General features: G+C 49.8%; 2 long non-coding RNA genes and 1 pseudogene across 3 annotated transcripts; 1 reads left to right on the top strand and 2 right to left on the bottom strand.

The window, feature by feature from the left end:
• Nucleotides 1-6,439, top strand: part of LOC123084440 (receptor-like protein 52) — a 25,683-nt pseudogene extending 19,244 nt beyond the window's left edge.
• LOC123088434 (uncharacterized) lies at nt 41-711 on the bottom strand. Its single transcript, XR_006441901.1, has 2 exons — nt 582-711; nt 41-484 (listed from the first exon to the last, which is right to left on the bottom strand). It is a non-coding gene; the product is annotated as an uncharacterized lncRNA (long non-coding RNA).
• LOC123088433 (uncharacterized) lies at nt 933-2,079 on the bottom strand. Of its 2 annotated transcripts, XR_006441900.1 has the most exons (3): nt 1,694-1,987; nt 1,142-1,599; nt 933-991 (listed from the first exon to the last, which is right to left on the bottom strand). It is a non-coding gene; the product is annotated as an uncharacterized lncRNA (long non-coding RNA). The 2 variants fall into 2 exon arrangements; XR_006441899.1 differs by lacking the exon at nt 933-991 and having other exon boundaries at nt 1,306-1,599; nt 1,694-2,079.
• Nucleotides 6,440-7,163: the final 724 nt, after the last annotated feature.

The following is a 7,163-nucleotide window of genomic DNA, read 5'->3' as shown; positions in this document are numbered from 1 at the left end:
TGAAGATGACACCGCAAGTACTAAAAAATGGGACAACACATACAAGCATGCATATTTCATATAAAAAAATAAATTATGGTGGGTAACAGAGATAATTCAGCACACCAATGTCTCATCAAGGATTAGCTAAGAATTCTCCTAGCTTAATGCTCATGTATATACCAATAGACTGTGCTCTATCTCTGTTGTTTGAATAATGTTCAGAGCAACAGTATCTTTGCACAAATGTTTACAATTCATACAATAATTTGCTACAGAAAAACAAAACGATTTTCAGAGAATTAGCTCATTCTCTTAACAATGAAATCTGCTGATTCTCTTAACATGTCTGAACTGACGTCGTTATTTAGAATTCAGCTGGCCACATATTTTTTGCTCTGCATGTCTGAACTGAATAAGTGAAGATGCTACCTGCAGCAGGGAAGGGAGCCATTGACAGTCAGCAGGCAGCAGGGACCTTGTGCAGTGCTCGTCATGCCAGCTGCTGCCGATGCTTGGAAACGAACGAATAAATTGCAAATCTTCGAGGCTAAACAGATGAATGGGGAGCATCGAAAGGGGCGGACCGAACCGAACCAGACCTTGGGAGTCGACGCCGATGGAGAACAGTGTACTGTGTACAACATGATTACACTTTGATGGAAGTCAGGCGAACTTGAGGCCAGCGTACACCGCAGCGTCGCCCAGCTCCTCCTCGATCCTCAGAAGCTGTTCCAATTAGAAAAAGAAAAAACTGTTAGTGTGACTTTTTTTAAACAAACAAAACGCTGCTGAAACAAAGCATGAACAAGATAATGCTTGAATGGACAGATTACACTAAACGGAATAATGAACCATGGGATTAAATACTTTATTAAATCATTTGCAAGAAGGTTTTGGCCAAAAAAGGAGCCGGCATTGCTTCAGCACCACATACAAGAAGAGCTACTTGCCTGGTTGTAGTATTGTACTTGGCAAGACGCTGTGAACGGCAGGGAGCCTCGGTGTTAATCTGAACGTGTTGCGGATGAAGAAACAGCGGTGAGTCAGTCAGTCCCGCCTCCGGCATCGATCCAAAGGAGCAACAGTTTCTTTGCAAATGTTCAGAATTCATACAATAATTTGCTACAGAAAAACAAAACAATGTTCAGAGAATTAGTACATTCTTTAACAATGGCATCTGCTGATTTCCTTGCATAGTGTTCAGTATTTATAGAATAACTTGCTACAGAGAAACAAAACAAGCAAGCTGTGCTGCTCCCTGTCAAATCATCTTCTTCCTCATGCTAAAAACAAAAAAGATTTTCAGAGAATTAGCTCATTCTCTTAACAATGAAAGCTACTGATTTCTTTGCAAATGTTCAGAATTCATAGAAATAATTTGCTACAGAAAAACAAAACAATGTTCAGAGAATTAGTACATTCTTGAACAATGGCAGCTGCTGATTTCCTTGCATAGTGTTCAGTATTTATAGAATAACTTGCTACAGAGAAACAAAACAAGCAAGTTGTGCTGCTCCCTGTCAAATCATCTTCTTCCTCATGCTGAAAACGAGCAAGCTGTGCTCTGACGGCATCATCAGAGCAGAGCTGCCAAAATCGCCATCCCTGTGCTGCTCCCTGTCAAATCTGGGTGTTCGTGAGCTCGGAGACGGTGGCCGCTGTCAGCCATGGACTCATCAGAAGGAAGAGGGGAGGGGGATGTGGGTAGTACCTGGAAATCCTCGGAGGCGACGCCGAGTCGCGGACGCCGTTGGGGAGCTTGGTGATGCGGGTGGGGACGACGCCCGGGGGGAGGTCCAGCCCGGGTAGGAGGCGTAGGAGCAAGGTCGAGCACGCCGCGGAGGCCGTATGGTCGCCGGACAGGCACCGCTCGCCGTATTGGCTGCTTCCGCCCCTGGACCTCGCGGAGCCCGTGCAGTCGCTGCGCCTCGCCGTATTGGCTGCTGCTGCACTTTGATCTCACGGCGCTCGTGCGGGCGCGGCGCCTTGCCGTATTGGCCACCTCCCTCGCGGCGCTCGTGCGGGCGCGGCTCCCGCGCTGACCTCGCGGCGCTCGTGAGGCGCCTCACCGAGGAGGGGGCAGCAGGGCAGCTGCAGTGGAGGAGGGGATGGAAAGGGAAAAGGGAATAGGCGGACGACTGGGCTTTCCAGAAAAGGAAAAAAAAAACTAGAAACGGAAAGGGAATAGGTGGAACGACGAGCGCGATCGGAATCGATCGCTCCCGCGATCGATCGCCAAGGAGTCGTTTCGCCAGATGACATCCCATCCGGTGACGAAAAACCAGCAGAAATCGGTGGTAGGAAAGGCGGCCAAGCGCAGCAGACCTCCACGTACGACGAGTTCGACAAGAGACACGGAACTGAGCGCCACGAGCCATCTACTTCGACGTGCAGGCCCGGTGGGCATGAACAGGTGAAAGCAGCGCAGAATCAGCAACGTCTAAGGCAAGACGTGCGGATGCTTTGATCCGAACGAGCAGCACGCACGGTTTTCTACATCGACCTCAGGTCCCTCGTAACTGCACCTGCATCGACTTGCGCGTTGCGCCCGCGGGACGACGACACACGCGTATTGGGTTTAATCCAATTTGCATCGACAACGCGGCTACGGCGCCTCCAGCTTCATCGCCAAAGTACATCCATCCACGTGCAAAACAAGATGCCATGCACGCATCACCACGGGAAGGCACCAAAAGCACCCGCCGGCTTCGTTCCATCAGCGTACGCCTCATCTTCGATTATACGCGCGCGCCGATCCATGGACGAGCCAGCCGCAAGATACTCCGAGCAAACCCTAGCAGCTGCTATGCAACCCGCGCCACTGCATTTGACCATACGTCTGCACGGAGCGATTGACATATCCGCACCAAGAACATCTGCATCAACCGTCTTCACCGAGCGAACCAGCACCAGCTGCGCGCATCGATCACGGGAGGGAGAACGCCCGCGCGCATCTGCATCGACCTTCATCAAGCCGGTCTACACACAAGTTGTACGACTACACCACGCCCAAGATATTTTTTCTTCATCGAGCACATCTAGAGAAGCGACTACCACATGCACCATCCACACGCTCAGGCCAGTGTGGAAAGCGTGCAATTCTTCATCGACTTCTCGGCACAACACGGCATCGACACCTCGTCGCCACGAGGGACGTCTCCAAGCAACGCATCATCGTCAACACGCCGCTGCAATTCCGACACTTCATCGCCAAAGTCTTCATCAACGCGGTCTTCATCAACATCTTCGTCAACACACCGCCACTGCCTCGTCCACAAGATGGACACCTAGCGTCCTCTGATTAACTTTTCTACAAGACGGGACCTCGACGACGGCAACGACGCATCACGACAACGGCATCGACCGCGTCATCCAGGACGGCAAAGACTGCACCGACACGGCATCACTATAGCAACGACCCCTACACAGCCACACTGTTCTTGCAAAACTGATGTGTGCTCGATGGGTTTCCTCAGGTCCTGGCAAAACCAATGGACTCATCACAGACGGCACCCTCTGACATCTGCAAGGTGTATCGTCCACGACTGCAGCTCCGTCATCCACGACATAGTCCATTTTTTTTGCGCCTCTGCCTTTGTGCGGTTTCATTATCCACGACGACTACACCATCGATATGACTACATCGACCACGACTACATCATAATCGGCTACACAACCATCGAAATACGGGGTTCCATCTACAGCAACATATCAGCAACAACTCCAGTCAACAACATCCGCGTCGTCACCAGCATCCACGCCACTTCTGTTGTGACTGCGAGAGGGAATAGAGGAGAGACGAGGGAGGCACCAGAAGGGGATGTAGTCACCGCCCTGTGCCGACCCATTAGAAACGCAGTTGATGATGGCGCGGCGGAGAAGACGACATAAGCCCACGACTTCAAATTCAGTCGTAAATCGTCCGCTTCACGCACCCTACGACTGAGGGGGATGTTAAAATATATATTGGGTTTAATGATAGAGATTAGGATTTAGAGATAGAATAAGATTAAACATGCACGACTTGCCCTGTACTCCAAGTCTCTCTCCTCATTGTACTCTATATATACCGCGCACCCGGATCAGATCAATACAACACAATATTCTAGGCATCCAATATTTTCTACACTAAGATTTGCAAAAAATTGGCCCCTGAAGGATGCACCAATGTACCTTTATCCCATAATATAAGAGCGTTTTTGACGCTTCACTGGTGTCAAAAACGATTTTATATTACTGGATGGATGGAGTAGGTAGCGGTCAGTTTTAGATGCGATGTATCTTTCTGAATTTTTTTGGCAGTGGAGAGCTATTTATCTGGTAGTAGTACTTTTGACGCTCTGATGGTCATAAAATTCAGTCTTTGCAGGTATGGAAGATCAATCTTTTTGTCTTGTTACAACTGAACCTACAAAACACAAGCGAATATTTGTTGAGTTGTGAACGAAGTTCTCGCCAGGCCATAATGGTTGAACTGTGTGAACAACTGTTTTGCTGGGTTGGAAGCTCCAAATTACCAAGGGAACCTCATAGACCTGCCATTTCAAGATATTAGCGCATGTCTACCTCATTTAGTTAAACATCAACTCGTCTCGTCCACTCGTCGCCGATGACCATTGACCGACGACTCTAGACTCTAGAGACTGTTTGAACAGGCAAGAGCTCCACTCGTAAAGAAAAATGTAGTAAAGAATATTACACACTTGCTATTTAAAGGCGCGTGTATTAATGGATGATGTGATCTCTCTGCTGCCCTGAACCGTGTATATTGTCGATCGGGTACTTAATTACTTTTATTGTGGTACATAGTAGAAATTGCCGACGACCTGCTTGACAAGGCGAGCTCCACTTCCCACCTCACGGTCCGACAGGACAGAGCCCATGGAACAATGTCGAGCACCCACCATGAATGCACTCCTCGGCGTATATGAGCCCAGCTCCACTCGTCAGTCCCCAGCACCGTCGATGGACACGCCGAGGCCGTGACAGGTATATCCTTGCCGAAGCTCAACCTTACCGGCAAGGTACCCGAGCGTCTGTGCGACCTGCCGAGCCTCACCTGCGTCGACCTCTCCTTCAACAACCTCACCGGCGAATTCCCCGGCTCCCCGCTCTACAATTGCTCCCAGCTTCGCTTCCTCGACCTCTCCTACAACGCCTTCCACGGGGTCCTCCCAGATGACATCAACCGCCTGTCCCCGGCCATGGAGCACCTCAACCTGTCGGCAAATTACTTCGGTGGCATCGTGCCGCCCGTGGTGGCTGGGCTTCCGGCGCTGAGGTCGCTGATTCTTGACACCAACCAGTTCACGGGAGCATACCCAGCGGCTGAGATAAGCAAGCTCGCCAGGCTCGAGGAGCTTACGCTGGCCTCTAACCTGTTCGTGCCGGCGGAGTTCGCCAAGCTGACCAAACTGAGCTTCCTCTGGATGTCTGACGTGAACATGACCGGTGAGATCCCGAAGGCCTACTCGAGACTAGTGAACCTCCAGGTAATCGCTATAACCAAGAACAATCTCTCCGGCGAGATCCCGGCGTGGGTCTGGCGGCACCCAAAGCTCGAGAAGTTGTATCTCTTCAGCTGTGGGCTCACCGGTGAACTGCCGCGCAAAATGACGGCGGTGAATTTGATAGAGCTTGACGTGTCGTCGAACCAGCTCACTGGAGAAATACCGGAAGACATTGGTGACCTCAAGAACCTGAGCATGCTATTCATGTACACCAACCAGCTCGCCGGCACCATTCCAGCAAGCATAGCGATGCTCCCCAATCTCAGGGACATCAGGCTATTTGAAAACAAGCTCTCCGGTGAGCTCCCGGCAGAGCTTGGGAAGCACTCGCCGCTTGGAAACCTCGAGGTCTGCAACAACAACCTGTCAGGCCCACTACCGGAGTCACTTTGCACCAACGGGGCACTCTACGGCCTTGTCGTCTTCAACAACAACTTCTCGGGCCAGCTCCCGAAGAGCTGAGCGACTGCATCCTGCTGGACAACATCATGCTGTCCAACAACAGCTTCTCCGGCGAGTTCCCAGCAAAGATATGGTCATTTCCGATGTTGACCAATGTGAGCATACATAACAATGGTTTCACCGGGTCCTTACCGGCCAGTATATGTGAGAACATCTCGTGGATTGAGATGGGCAACAACAAGTTCTCCTGCTCCTTGCCAACTTCAGCACCCGGGTTAAACGTGTTCAAGGCAGAGAACAACCTGCTCTCCGGCGAGCTGCCGGCCGACATGAGCAAGTTTCCCAACCTTAGGAAGTTGTGGATGTCCGGTAACCAACTAAATGGGCCCATACCAAAATCAGTCAATTTGTTGCAGAAGCTCAGCAGTCTTGACCTGAGCAACAACAGGTTGTCTGGCGCGATTCCATTTGACAGCATCGCGTTGCTTCCTGCGCTGTATCTCCTGGATTTGTCCGGGAATGAATTCACTGGTGGCTTATCTTAGGAATAAACACCATGCATATATTTATCCAAAAACAATCAATTTGTTGCAGAAGCTGAGAAGTACCATTACCATGTGAATGTGCGCTATGATTTGAAGTTCACGGGTATAGAACAGATTTGGACGCGCATCTCTGTCGAGTTAAACAGTGAGCTGCATTGAACGCAAATTCCGTGTTTGTTTCTATACTAGGTAATTAGCCGTGCGTTGCCACAGGGCATACTATAGAAACCGTCTTTTATAACTCCAAAATAGACTCGATAAGTGACTAACGGAAAGGCGGTTGCCCGGTTGGAAGTTGCTATTTAATTGCGTGTATGTTAAGGGATGATGTGATCTCTCTGCTGTGGATCGGATACTTACTTGTATCGTGGTACTAGAAATTGCCACAGAATACTATAACTACTTCCTTGTAAGATATTAACCGTATGTCTACCTCATTTAGCCGACGACCTGCTTGACTAGGCGAGCTCCACTGGTCACTAATGATGCCGCTTTATTGCTTAACCGAAGCATGGAGTCCCCACCTCACGGCCGGACAAGATATCTCGATATAGGATTTCGCTCCGCTTTATAAATAAAGCAACGGTCCATACAATCCATATCTGAACATCACTCGAATGACGATGGCTGTAGCCACAACACAATCAAGTCCAAGAAAACATATGAGAAATAATTAAAAAAAAAAGCCACACAGTGGCAGCCACATAGCAGCACTACACTGACA

The sequence above is a fragment of the Triticum aestivum genome, chromosome 4A, assembly GCF_018294505.1.
Source record: "Triticum aestivum cultivar Chinese Spring chromosome 4A, IWGSC CS RefSeq v2.1, whole genome shotgun sequence".
NCBI classification, from domain to species: Eukaryota; Viridiplantae; Streptophyta; class Magnoliopsida; order Poales; family Poaceae; genus Triticum; species Triticum aestivum.
Note: the sequence above shows the minus strand (reverse complement) of the source record. Positions and strands in the feature narration are given on the sequence as shown.